This window comes from Borostomias antarcticus (assembly GCF_949987555.1).
Source record: "Borostomias antarcticus genome assembly, chromosome: 12".
NCBI classification, from domain to species: domain Eukaryota; kingdom Metazoa; phylum Chordata; class Actinopteri; order Stomiiformes; family Stomiidae; genus Borostomias; species Borostomias antarcticus.
The window spans coordinates 18,091,069-18,112,735 of NC_140245.1; the positions used below are offsets into that span (position 1 = coordinate 18,091,069).

The 21,667-nt window shown below is 47.9% G+C and overlaps 1 long non-coding RNA gene across 1 annotated transcript in view; it reads left to right on the top strand.

The window, feature by feature from the left end:
* LOC311316061 overlaps positions 1-21,667 on the top strand; it is a 334,289-nt gene that overhangs the window by 75,197 nt on the left and 237,425 nt on the right. The window lies entirely within an intron of this gene.

Consider the following 21,667-nt stretch of genomic DNA (forward strand, 5'->3'; position numbering starts at 1 on the left):
TAACATTACATAGTAAAGCTAGTCTGTGGACAACTTAAACCATACGAATGCATACAAAGCACACCCAAACAACCTTGCGTTTTCAGAGAAAAACATTTATTTGCTCCCATTTAAGTGTATATATATCTTTTACATAAATGTGCAAAATGTACATAAAAACCATTAAACACATAAATTGCTTATGAAACTGTGTGAAACATGTCACAGCTCTACAGTGTCTCATGTCTCTGTGTGAGCTCTACAGTGTCTCATGTCTCTGTGTGAGCTCTACAGTGTCTCTGTGTGAGCTCTACAGTGTCTCTGTGTGAGCTCTACAGTGTCTATGTGTGAGCTCTACAGTGTCTCTGTGTGAGCTCTACAGTGTCTCTGTGTGAGCTCTACAGTGTCTCTGTGTGAGCTCTACAGTGTCTCTGTGTGAGCTCTACAGTGTCTCTGTGTGAGCTCTACAGTGTCTCTGTGTGAGCTCTACAGTGTCTCTGTGTGAGCTCTACAGTGTCTCTGTGTGAGCTCTACAGTGTCTCTGTGTGAGCTCTACAGTGTCTCTGTGTGAGCTCTACAGTGTCTCTGTGTGAGCTCAGTGTCTCTGTGTGAGCTCTACAGTGTCTATGTGTGAGCTCTACAGTGTCTCTGTGTGAGCTCTACAGTGTCTATGTGTGAGCTCTACAGTATCTATGTGTGAGCTCTACAGTGTCTCTGTGTGAGCTCAGTGTCTCTGTGTGAGCTCTACAGTGTCTCTGTGTGAGCTCTACAGTGTCTCTGTGTGAGCTCTACAGTGTCTCTGTGTGAAACATGTCACAGCTCTAGAATGTCTGCTGGCCACTGCTTGGATAGTGGCCTCCTGGTCCTCTTAGAAGAGGACAACCATTTTGCTGCTACCTGACTAGGGTTGAATTCCTCCAATGGGCAGCCTTCTGTGCTGATACGGATCAAGTGCTCAGTAGTGGAGACATGGAGGCTGCTGCGGGTTGTGTTCTTGATGCGGTTTTGTGCTGAGAATCCCCGCTCACACTGAGCGGAGGAGATGGGCAGCACAAGCAGGATTTCAGCCAGGTGTAGAAAGTTCTGAAATAAAAGAAGTAACCTTAAATTATTTATTCATGAGAGTAGACTTGACTTTGTACATTTTGAAAAATGTAAAATGTTGCCCACACACCGCAAAGTCTGAACGATATGGCTCCTTGGTGAGGAGTGTCTGCCACAGCCCTAGGTAGGACTTGTCAGCAAAGCTGTTCATGATGAGGGGCTTCAGCAGCTCCCATTCCTGATGGACCTTGTCTAACTGACATCCAGCACTTTGTCGATAGAGATACAGGGAGAGACATAGGGAGGGAATGGGAACATTTTAGACATAAGAAATATGTGGAAAATGTTTTATTAATTAATTAAAATAGGCTACATCTAATCCTGGTGTCTATTCTTAATCCATACTAAAATGACTTAAAAATCTGCTCACTTTCTGAGGAGGTTGCCATAATGCTGGAGGAGAGACTCAACCTCTACCCTGCCATAGTCCAGTAGTGCACCCTGACTCTCTGGCCATGCGTCATGGTTGAATATTCTGAAGCAGTTGACTACATCTTCCCCTGACTGTGTCAGAAAGCAGCTGAAGCGTGATCTCATCTCTGTTACTGCAATGTCAACAGCTGCTGCCACGTGTGGGTTACTGAAAACACCGTCAGTCAAAGGAACTTGCCCTTTCAGCTCCATGGCCTGAAAAGCATGGCAACACCAAATAATACCAACAACTGAACTGAAAAATGTATTGAAAATAGTTTCTCTTATCTGCTATAGGGAGCAGAAGTATGACATCACTTTGTAGGCAGAAAATGATCACAAAATGGCTTCCCCATTCAAATATCTCATTGACTTTTGGAAAAATGCTTCAAATAAGGTGTGTGTTTTACTGAGATGCGCGAGAGTGGAGATGTTCTGTTCTAAAAGTTGTATGCTACTCACACAAGTTATTTTGGTGGAGTTTGGAGTGGAAACTCCACTCCAAACTCCACCAAAAGAACTCATGTGAGTAGCAGACAACTTCTAGAACAGAACATCTCCACTCTCGTGCATCTCAGTAAAACACACACCTTATTTGAAGCATTTTTCCAAAAGTGAAGTCAATGAGATATTTGAATGGGGAAATAGAACTACACCACAGCAGCCATTTTGTGATTGTTTTCTGCCTACAAAGTGATGTCATCACTTCTGCTCCCTATTGTAACGCACCTGAAAGGTAACACTCTCTCCCTCAGGCTGTATGCTCAGAAACTTCTCTAACTTCCCTCCTGGCTTCGACCTCAACTTCATCCCTTCCAGTTCAGACACTGTTCTCTGGAGCTCAGCACAAGCCTTGGGTAGGATCAAGTCATTTGCCTGTAGGGTCCTGCTAAGGCTCCCTAGTACTCCAAAAACATCAGCCATGAAATGGCAGAATGCACAGAACTCTGCACGCTCCATCTCACACTTGACCTAAAAATAATTCAGAGATTGCAGCAAATTAAATAACTGGGGAATTTTCATGCTTTTTTCAGTTGTTTATTTGGATTATATGTGTGTAGGCCTTTTTAAAATCACTGTCAGTAGTCGTTTCCTATATATGGGGAATTACAGGCGCAAAACGTAAGAGAAAAGAGTCCAGTGATGTCATTGAGCTCTTTTCTCTTTGAAGTTTTGCAACTGTAATTCCCTATATATAGGAAAAGGCTACACCGACGGTGATTAAAAAAAAACCTGCACACATAATTTAAGCATCTAATCCAAATAAGCACAACTGAAAAAAGCATGAAAGTTCTTCTTTAAAACAATGTGGTTAATAAAGGACTAAGCAACCATTTCTGTTGAAATGTAATTACCTTCTTGGCCCTTCCTTTCACATCAGGAGAGGGAGAGACGACAGACAGGTGGTTCATGTGCTGAAGAGTTGCAGCATACTGGCCGCTGTCCTGTTCACCCGATCCAGCTTGTTTGAGAAGTGCATTCAATGCACGCTCAACATGAGGAATCCAGCGTGTGCCTTTGAATAAATGAAAATGTAATCTTGATTCTGAACAAAGCAGCAACAAACCAAAGAAATTACAACTAATAAACAACATCAACTTAAAGGTGTACAGTCGTGCTTTTTTCAGTTGTGCTTATTTGGATTAGATGCTTAAAGTATGTGTGTAGACCTTTTTAAAATCACTGTCAGTATAGCCGGTTCCATATGTGGAATTGCAGGTGCAAAACATTCAAGGAGAAAATGAGTCCTTTGATGTCATTGGTCTCTTCTCTTTGGTCTATTTGGTACAGTGCAGTGGTGGTTCTAGACCTTTTTGACTGGGGTGGCACAAGGGGGGCACAGAGATATGCCAGGGTGGCACTTCAGATTGTTTTTCACGCTTGTATTTGGGGTTCAGTTCAGGCTGGGGTGGATTAAACCATTTTGTACATTTTGCTAAGGGGTGTGTAGGCTCAACTATGACTTATCTCAACCTAGCCCTTCACTACTCACTGAGAGATTAATAATCACCTTTGACACTTGAAGGATTGCTGATGTTGACTCCCAGCATTTCGCCCACTGCCTGGAGCTCCCTCTGTGATTTGGGGCTAAAGTGGTAGGTTTTCCACAGTAGGTGTAGGAGATCATAAACTTTAGCTACCATGGGCTCCTTCTTTTGGACAGTCAGCATGGCCAATTCCAATCTAAAATTAATGACATCGTGAAATTAGATTTGATTATAAAAATCTAAATTAACTCCTTTCTTGATTTTATGTATATTAGATCAAAGTCAGTGTATTTCTAAACAGCATTAAAAATATTTACCGATGAGGCATGCAGTGGAAGGGAATGACATGCTCCCCGACCTCTTCTTTCAGCAGGGCAATGACACCTCCACGATGACCCATATTGACCGCTGCTCCATCTGCTCCGAAGCCCACTAGCTTCTTCATCCACCCAGTCTCCTCCGGTCCCAGCTTCTCAAAAGCAGTCTTGGTGCCTTGTAGTACTCCTTGAATGAGATGGATGAACATGTATCAGAAATAACATAACTTGCATTCAGTGTCCAAAATTAACTTTTTGCACAGCCAAATGGCTAGTGTGTGTTCAAATGCTATGCAATAGATAACTATTGTTGTTGCTGTATTCTTTTTGGGGGATGGTGAGCAGAAAATCTAACAGCTAGAATGTCACACCTGACACAGCACATGCGCGCACACACACACACACACTCCCACCCATTACATTACAGCCCCCCCCCCCCCCCACACACACACACACACACATACATACAGGCAAGCACACACACTTGCTTTTGTCTGGCGACTGGCGCTAATTCTGGACCCTTAGCCTTATTGTCGCCGTCTCATAATAAAAAATATATATATAGTGGGGCTACTCACCTACTGCATGGCCGTGTTCTAGCTCCTGCTGTCCGACCAGCATATTGGCTGGTTTTCCGTTTTGGATGAGACGCACGTACACCATCTCACACTCCTTGTTAGAGGCATCTGTGTCACCGTCGATCATGACAGAGACATAGTGGTTTTGTTTGATTTCCTCAGCCAGGTTGGACTTCATTTGTTCTGCTATGGTCTGAACCATCTCTCCACAACGAACATGGTTGTCATAGGATGGCGTGATATCTGCTCCATTCTTTTTGCATAGTGAAATTAAAGGCCTAATCTTTGTAAAAGGAAGTTCTTCTTTTGCGATGCAATAAGCAACATTCATCTTCATCTTTACTTCACGGAGAGCAGCCTCGTCTGCTCTGGTGAGCCCAGCATTGAGTAGTTTAGAGACAGTACCAGCCCGGTTCGGTTTTTGTTTAGCATTGAATGCTTCTCTGGCCAAAAGATGACGGTGAGAAGTGTTGTGTTTGCTAACGTTATCTCGTTTAAAAATGTTATTGCCTACAACATAAGGACTGTTGTCGCTCTTTTTCGAAGTTTCCTTACAGTACGAACAAAACAATAGCCCTTTCGCTTCGTCGAAGATTAGCCAAGGGAAGTCTTTTTTCCACTCTGGGTTGTACTTGTATGTTTTCTCTTTAGTGGTAACGTCTTTTTCTGTTTCAGCTGGAACAGTTATGATGCTGGGTTCTTCTCTTCCATCCCTTTCTTCCTGGCGAGCTCGTTTGCCATCTTTCTCGAGCGGCAGAAAAAAGCGCTTCATCTTTGAGCCTAGCTCACCTGCTCAACTTAAAGCGTTCCTTAAGCGGAAGTTGTGAAATGGACCCACTGCATTGTGGGAAATGGTGTTTGGTGAACAGGCAATTCTATGGTGAGGGAAGGACAAAAGGACTACAACTGAAAAACAAATGGCAACAAAACAGCCGGTAGCACGTGTGCTAGTATGCAAAATAAGTCATAGCACTGCCCATTTTTCCACTAGCACGTGCGACATATATGTCGCACTGTACAGCCCTGATGTGTCTCTAGCCGCCTCAGAGGCTGTGTTGTGAGGTCCGTGGCGTGATAGTGGTGTGGTGGCGAAACTCCGCCCCCTTGGGTCAGAGCCAATCGTGAACAGTGTAGGCCGTGCCGGGCTACCCACCTGCCTTCACCAGTGAAGACCGTGTGTCTCTAGCCACCTCAGAGGCTGTGTTGTGAGGTCCGTGGCGTGGTAGTGGCATGGTGGTGAGACTCCGCCCCCTTGGGTCAGAGCTGGTCATGGACAGTATAGGCCGCACTAGGCTACCCACCTGCCTTCACCAGTGAAGACCGTGTGTCTCTAGCCACCTCAGAGGCTGTGTTGTGAGGTCCGTGGCGTGGATAGTGGCGTGATTGCGAGACTCCGCCCCCTCGGGTCAGAGCCGGTTGTGGACAGTGTAGGCCGCACCGGACTACCCACCTGCCTTCACCAGTGACGACCGTGTGTCTCTAGCCACCTCAGAGGCTGTGTTGTGAGGTCCGAGGCGTGGTAGTGGCATGGTGGCGAGACTCCGCCCCCTCGGGTCAGAGCCGGTTGTGGACAGTGTAGGCCGCACCGGACTACCCACCTGCCTTCACCGGTGAAGACCGTGTGTCTCTAGCCACCTCAGAGGCTATGTTGTGAGGTCCGTGGCGTGTTAGTGGCGTGTTGGTGAGACTCCGCCCCCTTGGGTCAGAGCCAGTCGGGGGCAGTGCACTGACATCCGGGCAATCTCCATGCACCCACCAGTGAAGACCGTGTGTCTGTAACTCACTCAGGGTCTTAGTTGTGGTGTCTGTGGCGTGGATAGTGGCGTGGTGGCGAGACTACGCCCCCTTGGGTCATAGCCGGTCTTGGACAGTGTAGGCCGCGCCGGGCTACCCACCTGCTTTTACCAGTGAAGACCGTGTGTCTCTAGCCGCCTCAGAGGCTGTGTTGTGAGGTCCGTGGCGTGGATAGTGGCGTGATGGCGAGACTCCGCCTCCTCCGGTCAGAGCAGGTCGGGGGCAGTGCAGTGACATCCGGGCAATCTCCATGCACCCAACAGTGAAGACCGTGTGTCTGTAGCTCACTCAGGGGCCGAGATGTGGGGACAGTGGCGTGGATAGTGGCGTGGTGACGAGACTCCGCCCCCTCGAGTCAGAGCCAGTCGTGGACACTGTAGGCCGTGCCGGGCTACCCACCTGCCTTCACCAGTGAAAACCGTGTGTCTCTAGCCACCTCAGAGGCTGTGTTGTGGTGTCTGTGGCGTGGATAGTGGCGTGGTGGCGAGACTCCGCCCCCTTGGGTCATAGCCGGTCGAGGTCAGTGTACTGCTCCCCGGGCCACACACATGCACCCAACCGTGAAAACTGCATCTTTAGCCAACTCAGGGTCTGAGACGTGGGGACGGTGGCGTGGTGGCGAGACTCCACCCCCTCAGATCAGAGGTTGTTGGGGGCAGGTCAGTGATTGCCAGGCCATCCCCATGCACCCCTCATTGGAGACCATGTGTCTATAGCCCACTCCGGGGCGGAGCAGTAGCTGTAGAGGTGTTGTATGGAAGTTGAAGTTAGAAGAAGTAGCAGTGAAAAGCAGTAGGTGTTTGTTATAAGTACTGCTAGTACTACACTCAAAAATATATTAGACCACTCATCATAACTCATAGTTTTATTGAGTTCAATAGCTGAAAGAGGAGAAAATATATTAATATGAGTTTGCAGCCTGAAAAAGAGTGTCATTCTAAATATTTATTTGAATATGAGGAAGGAAAGAAGGAAGGATGGATGGAAGAAAGGAAGGATGGAATGAAGGAATATGAATGCTACCACAGTAGTCATAAAAGGGTGCCTGTACAGAGAGCCTGCGCGTGTCCCCAAATTCAAATCTCAACTGACACAGAGCATCCTCTCATTCACTTCAGTGGAAAGGCATGCCGGCTTTAGACAGCTCTCTCTCAAAAAGTATAAAGGCTACAGCTTAGCTATTGACATCGGAGGAATCCTGAGAACTGGCTGAACATTTGTATATATAATTGTCCGTGTAGCTTAAAAACTGTAGGCATGGCGACGAGTTAGAAAAGGTGTAAAAAAGCAAAATTAGCAGCTCAAAAGTCAGAGTGTGGGCCCATACGTTTCAATGGAGAGCGCAGTTGCCGAACAAATCGTCATAGAGCCAAAACTATAAGTCACACGGCTTAGAGACTTACATTGTACGAATCAGCACAGTTGTGTGAACATTTTAATGTATAATATGTGTAAGAGCTGTTAAAACTGTAGGAGCGACAGCAGTTTACAAAACGTGTAGATATTTTCAAAAAACAGGCTACCACACTCTAGAAACTGAACATTCCACACATCCGCTTCAATGTTAAAAAAGGTCCAAAACAAACTTAAATTACATAAAAACTATAAGGAATTTTGAAAATCTGTTGAATGCGTTAAATGTGCTAAAGGTCCTGAACATTTTAAACTTTGAAGGAGGTTTCTAGCACAAAAAATGAAGGAGGAGATAGGTTTCAAAGCTGAAGAGGATTTCAAGGTCCGCCCATAGACTTCCATTGTAAAAAAAATATTGAAAAAGCTGAATATTTTAAAAAGTATGAAAGATATAAAAAATCTGAAAGAAGTCCCATCGTGTCCATAAAAAGACAAACATTTAGATATTTGAATGGTTTCTGTAGCTCAAAGTATGAGGGAGTTAAGGAGAGCCAAAGTATGTACGGAAGGAAAAAAGAGAGGTGTCAATTCTAATACTAGAAAATTGCATTTCCTGCAGAAAATGCGTGTGAATGCTGAGCAGCTGAACGGAATAGCAAAAGCATTGCTGAAAATTCATGAATGTGAAAAAATCTGAAATGTCAAATGCATCACACCTGAATGGTTGAAAATCCTGGAAGCTGAAAAGCCTGGAAGCTGAAAAACCCTGAAGCTTAGCTGAACTGTGAAACTGGCAGAATTGGAAGCTGAAGTGCATTACATCAAGAAGCTAAGAACTTAAATACATTGCTACAAAAGCTGGAAGATAAACTGTTACACTGTAATGATGGAATGTATAGCTAAAAGGATTGGAAGCTGAAAAACCTGGAAACTTAGCTGAAATATAAAACTGGCAGAGTTGGAATCTGAACTGCATTGCCTAAAGAAGCTCAACATTTAAATACATTGCTACAAAAGCTGGAAGATGAACTGTAATACTGTCAAAACTGAAACATGGAATAAATGATGGAATGTATTGCTAAAAAAGCTTGTAAGCTGGAACACCTGGAAGCTTAGCTGAAATGTGAAACTGGTAGAATTGGAACTGCATTACCTAAAAAAGCTAAGAACTTAAATACTTTTAAACTTTTCAACCTGAGTAGTTTAAACCTTGAACTGAATCTTTAGCTTGAAAGATGAGCAATAGAGTAATACTGTCAAAGCTGAAAGATGGAATGAATGATGGAATGTATGGCTTAAAAGCTTGGAAGCCTGTCGGGACAGTACAGTGACCACTGGGCAATCTCTATGTACCAGACGGTGAAGAGCGTGTGTCTCTAGACCATATGGGCTGAGTTCTGTGGTCCATGGCGTGGATAGTGGCGTGGTGAAAAGACTCCGCCCCCTTGGGTCAGAGCTGGTCGGGGGCAGTGCAATGACCTCTGGGCAGTGTCCTTGCATCCACTGGTGAAGACCGTGTGTCTCTAGCTCACTCAGGGGCTTAGTTGTGGGGTCTGAGGCGTGGTGGTGAGACTCCGCCCCCTTGGGTCAGAGCCAGTAGTGAACAGTGTAGGTCACACCGGGCTACCCACCTGCCTTCACCAATGAAGACCGTGTGTCTCCGGCCCACTCAAGGATTGAGTTATGGTGTCCATAGCATGTTCAGTGGCGTGGTGTCGAGACTCCGCCCCCTCGGGTCAGAGCCGGTCGTGGACAGTGTAGGCCGCACCGGGTTACCTACCTGCCTTCACCAGTGAAGATCGTGTGTCTCTAGCCACCTCAGAGGCTGTGTTGTGTGGTCCGTGGTGTGGATAGTGGCATGATGGTGAAACTCTGCCCCCTAGGGTCAGAGCCGGTCGAGGACAGTGTACTGCTCCCCGGGCCACCCACATGCACCCAACCGTGAAAACTGCATCTTTAGCCAACTCAGGGTCTGAGATGTGGGGACAGTGGTGTGGATAGTGGCGTGGTGGCGAGACTCCGCCCCTTGGGTCATAGCCGGTCTTGGACAGTATAGGCCGTGCCGGGCTACCCACCTGCGTTCAGCAGTGAAGACCGTGTGTCTCTAGCCACCTCAGAGGCTGTGTTGTGAGGTCCGTGGCGTGGATTGTGGCGTGATGGCGAGACTCCGCCCCCTCCGGAAAGAGCAGGTCGGGGGCAGTGCACTGACATCCGGGCAATCTCAATGCACCCTACAGTGAAGACCGTGTGTCTGTAGCTCACTCAGGGGCTGAGATGTGTGGACAGTGGAGTGGATAGTGGCGTGGTGACGAGACTCCGCCCCATCGGGTCAGAGCCGGTCGAGGACAGTCTACTGCTCCCCGGGCCACACACATGCACCCAACCGTGAAAACTGCATCTTAAGCCAACTCAGGGTCTGAGATGTGGGGACGGTGGCGTGGATAGTGGCGTGGTGGCGAGACTCCACCCCCTCACATCAGAGGTTGTTGGGGGCAGGTCAGTGATTGCCAGGCCATCCCCATGCACCCCTCATTGGAGACCATGTGTCTATAGCCCACTCCGGGGCGGAGCAGTAGCTGTAGAGGTGTTGTATGGAAGTCGAGGTTAGAAGAAGTAGCAGTGAAAAGCAATAGGTGTTTGTTATAAGTACTGCTAGTACTACACTCAAAAATAGATTAGACCACTCATCATAACTCATAGTTTTATTGAGTTCAATAGCTGAAAGAGGAGAAAAGATATTAATATGAGTTTGCAGCCTGAAAAAGAGTGTCATTCTAAATATTTCTTTGAATATAAGGAAGGAAGGAAGGAAGGAAGGAAGGAAATAAGGAAGGATGGATGGAAGAAAGGAAGGAAGGAAGGAAGGAAGGAAGGAAGGAAGGAAGGAAGGAAGGAAGGAAGGAAGGAAGGAAGGAAGGAAGGAAGGAAGAAGGAAGGATGGATGGAAGAAAGGAAGGATGGAAGGAAGGAAGGAAGGAAGGAAGGATGGAAGGAAGGAATATGAATGCTACCACAGTAGTCATAAAAGGGTGCCAGTACAGAGAGCCTGCGCGTGTCCCCAAATTCAAATCTCAACTGACACTGAGCATCCTCTCATTCACTTCAATGGAAAGGCATGCCGGCTTCAGACAGCTCTCTCTCAAAAAGTATAAAGGCTACAGCTTAGGTATTGACATCGTAGGAATCCTGAGAACTTGCTGAACATTTCTATGTATAATTGTCCGTGTCGCTTAAAAACTGTAGGCATGGCGACGAGTTAGAAAACGTGTAAAAATGCAAAATGAGCAGCTCAAAAGTCAGAGTGTGGGCCAATACGTTTCAATGAAGAGCGCAGTTGCCGAACAAATCGTCATAGAGCGAAAACTATAAGTCACACGGCTTAGAGCCTTAGATTGTACGAATCAGCACAGTTGTGTGAACGTTTTAATGTAGAATATGTGTATGAGCTGTTAAAACTGTAGGAGCGACAGCAGTTTACAAAACATGTAGATGTTTTCAAAATATGAGCTGCTACACTCTAGAAACTGAACATTCCACACATCCACTTCAATGTTAAAAAGGGTCCAAAACAAACTTGAATTACATAAAAACTATAAGGAATTTTAAAAATCTGAATAAGAGTTTTACTCAGCTAAAGGTCCTGAACATTTTAAACTTTGAAGGAGGTTGCTAGCACAAAAAATGAAGGAGGAGATAGGTTTCAAAGCTGACAAGGGGTTTCAGGGTCTGCCATAGACTTCCATTGTAAATTTATTTTGAGAAAAGCTGAATATTTTGAAAAGTATAAAAGATATTAAAAATCTGAAATATATGCCATAAAGACCTTAACAAGCTGAACATTTTGATAGTTGAATGGTTTCTGTAGCTCAAAGTATGAAGGAGTTGAAGGCTGAAGAAGGTTTCAAAACTTCCCCATAGACTTCCATTCAAAAAAATTGTTGAAAAAGTTGAATATTTTAAAAAGTATAAAAAGTATTAAAAATCTGAAAGAGGTCCCATCGTGTCCTTAACAAGCTGAACATTTTGATAGTTGAATGGTTTCTGTAGCTCAAAGTATGAAGGAGCTGCAGACAGCCAAAATACGTACGGAAGAATAATAATAATAATAATAAAGAACTGGATAACAATAGTGTGAATGCTCTAAAGCATTCACACTAACTAGAAAATTGCATTTCCTGCAGAAAATGCGTGTGAATGCTGAGCAGCTGAATGGAATAGCACAAGCATTGCTGAAAATGCATGAATGTGAAAAAATCTGAAATGTCAAATGCATCACACCTGAATGGTTGAAAATCCTGGAAGCTGAAAAGCCTGGAAGCTGAAAAACCCTGAAGCTTAGCTGAACTGTGAAACTGGCAGAATTGGAAGCTGAAGTGCATTACATCAAGAAGCTAAGAACTTAAATACATTGCTACAAAAGCTGGAAGATAAACTGTTACACTGTAATGATGGAATGTATAGCTAAAAGGATTGGAAGCTGAAAAACCTGGAAACTTAGCTGAAATATAAAACTGGCAGAGTTGGAACTGAACAATGTCGGGACATTACAGTGACCACTGGGCAATCTCTATGCACCAGACGGTGAAGAGCGTGTGTCTCTAGACCACATGGGCTGAGTTCTGTGGTCCATGGCGTGGATAGTGGCGTGGTGGAAAGACTCCGCCCCCTTGGGTCACAACCCATAGGGGACAGTACAGTGACCTCTTGGCAATCTCCATGCACCCACCCGTGAAGATCATGTGTCTCTAGCCCACTCAAGGGTCCGTGGCGTGGTGGCGAGACTCCACCCCCTTGAGTCAGAGCCAGTCGTGGACACTGTAGGCCGTGCCGGGCTACCCACCTGCCTTCACCAGTGAAGACCGTGTGTCTCTAGCCACCTCAGAGGCTGTGTTGTGAGGTCCGAGGCGTGGTAGTGGCGTGGTGGCGAGACTCCGCCCCCTCGGGTCAGAGACAGTCGGGGGCAGTGCACTGACATCCGGGCAATCTCCATGCACCCACCAGTGAAGACTGTGTGTCTGTAGCTCACTCAGGGTCTTAGTTGTGGTGTCTGTGGCGTGGATAGTGGCATGGTGGCGAGACTACGCCCCCTTGGGTAATAGCCGGTCTTGGACAGTGTAGGCCGCGCCGGGCTACCCACCTGCTTTTACCAGTGAAGACCGTGTGTCTCTAGCCGCCTCAGAGGCTGTGTTGTGAGGTCCGTGGCGTGGATAGTGGCATGATGGCGAGACTCCGCCTCCTCCGGTCAGAGCAGGTCGGGGGCAGTGCAGTGACATCCGGGCAATCTCCATGCACCCAACAGTGAAGACCGTGTGTCTGTAGCTCACTCAGGGGCCGAGATGTGGGGACATCGGCGTGGATAGTGGCGTGGTGATGAGACTCCGCCCCCTCGAGTCAAAGCCAGTCGTGGACACTGTAGGCCGTGCCGGGCTACCCACCTGCCTTCACCAGTGAAGACCGTGTGTCTCTAGCCACCTCAGAGGCTGTGTTGTGGTGTCTGTGGCGTGGATAGTGGCGTGGTGGCGAGACTCCGCCCCCTTGGGTCATAGCCGGTCTTGGACAGTGTAGGCCGTGCCGGGCTACCCACCTGCCTTCACCAGTGAAGACCGTGTGTCTCTAGCCACCTCAGAGGCTGTGTTGTGAGGTCAGTGGCGTGGATAGTGGCGTGATGGCGAGACTCCGCCCCCTCCAGTCGGAGCAGGTCGAGGGCAGTGCATTGACATCCGGGCAATCTTCATGCACCCAACAGTGAAGACCGTGTGTCTGTAGCTCACTCATGGGCTGAGATATGGGGTCAGTGGCGTGGATAGTGGCGAGGTGGTGAGACTCCGCCCCCTTGGGTCAGAGCTGGTCGTGGACAGTGTAGGCCGTGCCGGGCTACCCACCTGCCTTCACCAGTGAGGACCGTTTGTCTCTATCCACCTCAGAGGCTGTGTTGTGAGGTCCGTGGCGTGGATAGTGGCATGATGGCGAGACTCCGCCCCCTCTGGTCAGAGCAGGTCAGGGGCAATGCACTGACATCCGGGGAATTGCCATGCACCCAACAGTGAAGCCGTGTCTGTAGCTCACTCAGGGGCTGAGATGTGGGGACAGTGGCGTGGATAGTGGCGTGGTGACGAGACTCCGCCCCCTCAGGTCAGAGCCGGTCGAGGTCAGTGTACTGCTCCCCGGGCCACACACATGCACCCAACCGTGAAAACTGCATCTTTAGACAACTCAGGGTCTGAGACGTGGGGACGGTGGCGTGGATAGTGGCGTGGTGGCGAGACTCCACCCCCTCAGATCAGAGGTTGTTGGGGGCAGGTCAGTGATTGCCAGGCTATCCCCAGGCACCCCTCATTGGAGACCATGTGTCTATAGCCCACTCCGGGCGGAGCAGTAGCTGTAGAGGTGTTGTATGGAAGTTGAGGTTAGAAGAAGTAGCAGTGAAAAGCAGTAGGTGTTTGTTATAAGTACTGCTAGTACTACACTCAAAAATATATTAGACCACTCATCATAACTCATAGTTTTATTGAGTTCAATAGCTGAAAGAGGAGAAAATATATTAATATGAGTTTGCAGCCTGAAAAAGAGTGTCATTCTAAATATTTATTTGAATATGAGGAAGGAAGGAAGGAAAGAAGGAAGGATGGATGGAAGAAAGGAAGGATGGAAGGAAGGAAGGAAGGATGGAAGGAAGGAATATGAATGCTACCACAGTAGTCATAAAAGGGTGCCTGTACAGAGAGCCTGCGCGTGTCCCCAAATTCAAATCTCAACTGACACAGAGCATCCTCTCATTCACTTCAATGGAAAGGCATGCCGGCTTTAGACAGCTCTCTCTCAAAAAGTATAAAGGCTGCAGCTTAGCTATTGACATCGGAGGAATCCTGAGAACTGGCTGAACATTTGTATATATAATTGTCCGTGTAGCTTAAAAACTGTAGGCATGGCGACGAGTTAGAAAAAGTGTAAAAATGCAAAATTAGCAGCTCAAAAGTTAGAGGGTGGGCCCATACGTTTCAATGGAGAGCGCAGTTGCCGAACAAATCGTCATAGAGCCAAAACTATAAGTCACACGGCTTAGAGACTTACATTGTACGAATCAGCACAGTTGTGTGAACATTTTAATGTATAATATGTGTAAGAGCTGTTAAAACTGTAGGAGCGACAGCAGTTTACAAAACGTGTAGATATTTTCAAAAAACAGGCTACCACACTCTAGAAACTGAACATTCCACACATCCGCTTCAATGTTAAAAAAGGTCCAAAACAAACTTCAATTACATAAAAACTAAAAGGAATTTTGAAAATCTGTTGAATGCGTTAAATGTGCTAAAGGTCCTGAACATTTTAAACTTTGAAGGAGGTTTCTAGCACAAAAAATGAAGGAGGAGATAGGTTTCAAATATGAAGAGAATTTCAAGGTCCAGCCATAGACTTCCATTGTAAAAAAAATATTGAAAAAGCTGAATATTTTAAAAAGTAGAAAAGATATTAAAAATCTGAAAGATATCCCACAAAGACCTTAAAGAGCTGAACATTTTGATAGTTGAATGGTTTCTGTAGCTCAAAGTATGAAGGAGTTGAAGGCTGAAGAAGTTTTCAAAACTCCCCCATTGACTTCCATTCAAAAAAAAAGTTGAAAAAGCTGAATATTTTAAAAAGTATAAAAGGTATTAAAAATCTGAAAGAGGTCCCATCGTGTCCTTAACAAGCTGAACATTCCGATAGTTGAATGGTTTCTGTAGCTCAAAGTATGAAGGAGCTACAGCGAGCCAAAATACGTACGGAGGAATAATAATAATAACTAGAAAATTGCATTTCCTGCAGAAAATGCGTGTGAATGCTGAGCAGCTGAACGGAATAGCAAAAGCATTGCTGAAAATGCATGAATGTGAGAAATCTGAAATGTCAAATGCATCACACCTGAATGGTTGAAAATCCTGGAAGCTGAAAAGCCTGGAAGCTGAAAAACCTTGAAGCTTAGCTGAACTGTGAAACTGGCAGAATTGGAAGCTGAAGTGCATTACATAAAGAAGCTAAGAACTTAAATACATTGCTACAAAAGCTGGAAGATAAACTGTTACACTGTAATGATGGAATGTATTGCTAAAAAGATTGGAAGCTGAAAAACCTGGAAGCTGAAATGTGAAACTGGCAGAATTGGAAGCTGAATTGCATTGCCTAAAGAAGCTAAAAACTTAAATACATTGCTATAAAAGCTGGAAGATAAACGGTAATACTGTCAAAGCTGGAACATGGAATAAATGATGGAATATATTGCTAAAAATATGATGGAATGTATAGCTAAGAGCTTGGAAGCCTGTCGGTGACAGTACAGTGATCTCTGGGCAATCTCTATGCACCAGATGGTGAAGGCCGTGTGTCTCTAGCCCACATGGGCTGAGTTCTGTGGTCTATGGCGTGGATAGTGGCGTGGTGGAAAGACTCCGCCGCCTTGGTCACCGTTGGTCAGGGGCAGTGCATTGACCTCCGGGCAATCTCCTTAGTGAAGGCCGTGTGTCTCTAGCTCACTCAGGGGCCGAGTTGTGGGGTCTGTGGTGTAGATAGTGGCGTGGTGGCGAGACTCCCCCTCCTTGGGTCACAACATGTCGGGGACAGTACAGTGACCTCTTGGCAATCTCCATGCACCCACCCGTGAAGACCATGTGTCTCTAACCCGGTCTGAGTTGTGTTGTCCGTGGCATGTTCAGTGGTGTGGTGAAGAGACTCCGCCCCCTCGGGTCAGAGCCGGTTTTGGACAGTATAGGCCGCACTGGGCTACCCACCTGCCTTCACCAGTGAAGGCCGTGTGTCTCTAGCCACCTCAGAGGCTGTGTTGTGAGGTCCGTGGCGTGGATAGTGGCGTGATTGCGAGACTCCGCCCCCTCGGGTGAGAGCCGGTTGTGGACAGTGTAGGCCGCACCGGACTACCCACCTGCCTTCACCCGTGACGACCGTGTGTCTCTAGCCACCTCAGAGGCTGTGTTGTGAGGTCCGAGGCGTGGTAGTGGCGTGGTGGCGAGACTCCGCCCCCTCGGGTCAGAGCCGGTTGTGGACAGTGTAGGCCGCACCGGACTACCCACCTGCCTTCACCAGTGAAGACCGTGTGTCTCTAGTCACCTCAGAGGCTGTGTTGTGAGGTCCGAGGCGTGGTAGTGGCGTGGTGGCGAGACTCCGCCCCCTCGGGTCAGAGCCAGTCGTGGACAGTGTAGGCCGCACCGGACTACCCACCTGCCTTCACCAGTGAAGACCGTGTGTCTCTAGCTGCCTCAGAGGCTGTGTTGTGAGGTGCGTGGCGTATTAGTGGCATGATGGCGAGACTCCGCCCCCTTGGGTCCGAGCCGATCTTTGACAGTGTACGCTGCTCTGGACCTCCCACCTGCCCCCACCGGCAATGACCCTGTGTCCTTAGCCCACTCAGGGTCTGAGTTGTGGGGTGCGTGGCGTGGATAGTGGCGTGGTGGTGAGACTCCGCCCCCTTGGGTCAGAGCTGGTCGTGGACAGTGTAGGCCGTGCCGGGCTACCCACCTGCCTTCACCAGTGAGGACCGTGTGTCTCTATCCACCTCAGAGGCTGTGTTGTGAGGTCCGTGGCATGGATAGGGGCGTGATGGCGAGACTCCGCCCCCTCTGGTCAGAGCAGGTCGGGGGCAATGCACTGACATCCGGGGAATTGCCATGCACCCAACAGTGAAGCCGTGTCTGTAGCTCACTCAGGGACTGAGATGTGGGGACAGTGGCGTGGATAGTGGTGTGGAGACGAGACTCCGCCCCCTCAGGTCAGAGCTGGTCGAGGAGAGTGTACTGCTCCCCGGGCCACCCACATGCACCCAACCGTGAAAACTGTATCTTTAGCCAACTCAGGGTCTGAGATGTTGGGACGGTGGCGTGGATAGTGGCGTGGTGGCAAGACTCCGCCCCCTCAGGTCAGAGGTTGTGGGGGGCAGGTCAGTGATTGCCAGGCCATCCCCATGCACCCCTCATCCCACCATGTGTCTATAGCCCACTCCGGGGCCGAGCAGTAGATGTGGAGGTGTTGTATGGAAGTTGAGGTTAGAAGCAGTAGTAGTGAAATACAGTAGGTGTTTGTTATAAGTACTGCTAGTACTACACTCAAAATTGGATTAGACCACTCATCATAACTCATAGTTATATTGAGTTCAATAGCTGAAAGAGGAGAAAATATATTAATATGAGTTTACAGCCTGAAAAAGTGTCATTCTGAATATTTCTTTGAATATAAGTAAGGAAGGAAGGAAGGAAAGAAGGATGGATGAAAGGAAGGAAGGATGGAAGGAAGGAAGGATGGAAGGATGGAAGAAAGGAATATGAATGCTGCCACAATAGTCATAAAAGGGTGCCTGTACAGAGAGCCTGCGCGTGTCCCCAAATTCAAATCTCAACTGACACTGTGAGCATCCTCTCATTCACTTCAATGGAAAGGCATGCCGGCTTCAGACAGCTCTCCCTCAAAAAGTATGAAGGTCACAGTCTAGATATTGACACCTTAGGAATCCTGAGAAAACGCTGAACATTTTAGGCTATGATATGTCCATGTAGCTTAAAAACTGTAGGCATGGCGAAGAGTTAGAAAAAGTGTAAAAATGCAAAATTAGCAGCTCAAAAGTTAGAGGGTGGGCCCATACGTTTCAATGGAGAGCGCAGTTGCCGAACAAATCGTCATACAGCCAAAACTATAAGTCACATGGCTTAGAGACTTACATTGTACGAATCAGAACAGTTGTGTGAACGTTTTAATGTATAATATGTGTATGAGCTGTTAAAACTGTAGGTGCGACAGCAGTTTACAAAACGTGTAGATGTTTTCAAAAAACAGGCTGCCACACTGAAAACTGAACATTCCACACATCCGCTTCAATGTTAAAAAAGGTCCAAAACAAACTTTAATTTCATAAAAACTATAAGGAATTTTAAAAATCTGTTGAATGCATTAAATGTGCTAAAGGTCCTGAACATTTTAAACTTTGAAGGAGGTTTCTAGCACAAAAAATGAAGGAGGAGATAGGTTTCAAAGCTGAAGAGAATTTCAAGGTCCAGCCATAGACTTCCATTGTAAAAAAAATATTGAAAAAGCTGAATATTTTAAAAAGTATAAAAGATATTAAAAATCGGAAAGAAGTCCCATCGTGTCCATAAAAAGACAAACATTTTGATATTTGAATGGTTTCTGTAGCTCAAAGTATGAGCGAGTAGAGGAGAGCCAAAGTATGTACGGAAGGAAAAAAGAGAGGTGTCAATTCTAATACTAGAAAATTGCATTTCCTGCAGAAAATGCGTGTGAATGCTGAGCAGCTGAACGGAATAGCAAAAGCATTGCTGAAAATGCATGAATGTGAAAAATCTGAAATGTCAAATGCATCACACCTGAACGGCTGAAAATCCTGGAAGCTGAAAAGCCTGGAAGCTGAAAAACCTTGAAGCTTAGCTGAACTGTGAAACTGGCAGAATTGGAAGCTGAAGTGCATAACATAAAGAAGCTAAGAACTTAAATACATTGCTACAAAAGCTGGAAGATAAACTGTTAAACTGTAATGATGGAATGTATTGCTAAAAAGATTGGAAGCTGAAAAACCTGGAAGCTGAAATGTGAAACTGGCAGAATTGGAAGCTGAATTGCATTGCCTAAAGAAGCTAAAAACTTAAATACATTGCTACAAAAGCTGGAAGATAAACTGTAATACTGTCAAAGCTGGAACATGGAATAAATGATGGAATATATTGCTAAAAAGCTTGTAGGCTGGAAAACCTGGAAGCTTAGCTGAAATGTGAAACTGGCAGAATTGGCACTGCATTACCTAAAGAAGCTAAGAACTGAAATACTTTTAAACTTTTCAACCTGAGTAGTTTAAGCCTTGAACTGAACCTTTAGCTTGAAAGGCGAGCAATAGAGTAATACTGTCAAAGCTGATGGAATACATGATGAAATGTATAGCTTAAAAGCTTGGAAGCCTGTCGGGGACATTACAGTGACCTGTGGGCAATCTCTATGCACCAGATGGTGAAGACCATGTGTCTCTAGCCCACATGGCCTGAGTTCTGTGGTTCATGGCATGGATAGTGGTGTGGTGTAAAGACTCCTCCCCCTTGGGTCAGAGCTGGTCGGGGAGAGTGCATTAACCTCTGGGCAGTCTCCTTGCACCCACTGGTGAAGACCGTGTGTCTCTAGCTCACTCAGGGGCTGAGTTGTGGGGTCTGTGGCATGGATAGTGGCGTGGTGGCGAGACTCGGCCTCCTTGGGTCACAACCCTTCAGGGACAGTACAGTGACTTCTTGGCAATCTCCATGCACCAACCTATGAAGACCATGTGTCTCTAGCCCACTCAAGGGCTGAGTTGTGGTGTGGTCAGTGGCGTGGTGGCGAGACTCCGCCCCCATGGACAGTATAGGCCACGCAGGGCTACCCACCTGCCTTCACCAGTGAAGACTATGTGTCTCTAGCCACCTCAGAGGCTATGTTGGGAGGTCCGTGGCGTGGTATTGGCGTGGTGGCGAGACTCCGCCCCCTTGGGTCAGAGCCGGTAGTGAACAGTGTAGGACGTGCCGCGTTACCCACCTGCCTTCCCCAGTGAAGACCGTGTGTCTCTAGCTGCCTCAGAGGGTGTTTTGTGAGGTCCGTGGCGTGTTAGTGGCATGATGGCGAGACTCCGCCCCCTTGGGTCAGAGCCAGTCTTGGAGAGTGTACGCCCCTCTGGGCCTCCCACCTGCCCCCACCTGTGAAGACCATGTGTCTCTAGCCCACTCAAGGGCTGAGTTGTGGTGTCCGTGGCGTGGTGGCAAGACTCCGCCCCCTCGGGTCAGAGCCGGTCATGGACAGTGTAGGCCACACCGGGCTACCTACCTGCCTTCACCAGTGAAGACCGTGTGTCTCTAGCCAACTCAGAAGCTGTGTTGTGAGGTCCGTGGCGTGTTAGTGGCGTGTTGGTGAGACTCCGCCCCCTGGGGTCAGAGCCAGTGGGGGGCAGAGCACTGACATCCGGGCAATCTCCATGCACCCACCAGTGAAGACCGTGTGTCTGTAGCTCACTCAGGGTCTTAGTTGTGGTGTCTGTGGCGTGGATAGTGGTGTGGTGGCGAGACTACGCCCCCTTGGGTCATTGCCGGTCTTGGACAGTGTAGGCCGCGCCGGGCTACCCACCTGCTTTTACCAGTGAAGACCGTGTGTCTCTAGCCGCCTCAGAGGCTGTGTTGTGAGGTCCGTGGCGTGGATAGTGGCGTGATGGCGAGACTCCGCCTCCTCCGGTCAGAGCAGGTCGGGGGCAGTGCAGTGACATCCGGGCAATCTCCATGCACCCAACAGTGAAGACCGTGTGTCTGTAGCTCACTCAGGGGCCGAGATGTGGGGACATTGGCGTGGATAGTGGCGTGGTGACGAGACTCCGCCCCCTCGAGTCAGAGCCAGTCGTGGACACTGTAGGCCGTGCCGGGCTACCCACCTGCCTTCACCAGTGAAGACCGTGTGTCTCTAGCCACCTCAGAGGCTGTGTTGTGGTGTCTGTGGCGTGGATAGTGGCGTGGTGGCGAGACTCCGCCCCCTTGGGTCATAGCCGGTCTTGGACAGTGTAGGCCGTGCCGGGCTACCCACCTGCCTTCACCAGTGAAGACCGTGTGTCTCTAGCCACCTCAGAGGCTGTGTTGTGAGGTCAGTGGCGTGGATAGTGGCGTGATGGCGAGACTCCGCCCCCTCCAGTCGGAGCAGGTCGAGGGCAGTGCATTGACATCCGGGCAATCTTCATGCACCCAACAGTGAAGACCGTGTGTCTGTAGCTCACTCATGGGCTGAGATGTGGGGTCAGTGGCGTGGATAGTGGCGAGGTGGTGAGACTCCGCCCCCTTGGGTCAGAGCTGGTCGTGGACAGTGTAGGCCGTGCCGGGCTACCCACCTGCCTTCACCAGTGAGGACCGTTTGTCTCTATCCACCTCAGAGGCTGTGTTGTGAGGTCCGTGGCGTGGATAGTGGCGTGATGGCGAGACTCCGCCCCCTCTGGTCAGAGCAGGTCAGGGGCAATGCACTGACATCCGGGGAATTGCCATGCACCCAACAGTGAAGCCGTGTCTGTAGCTCACTCAGGGGCTGAGATGTGGGGACAGTGGCGTGGATAGTGGCGTGGTGACGAGACTCCGCCCCCTCAGGTCAGAGCCGG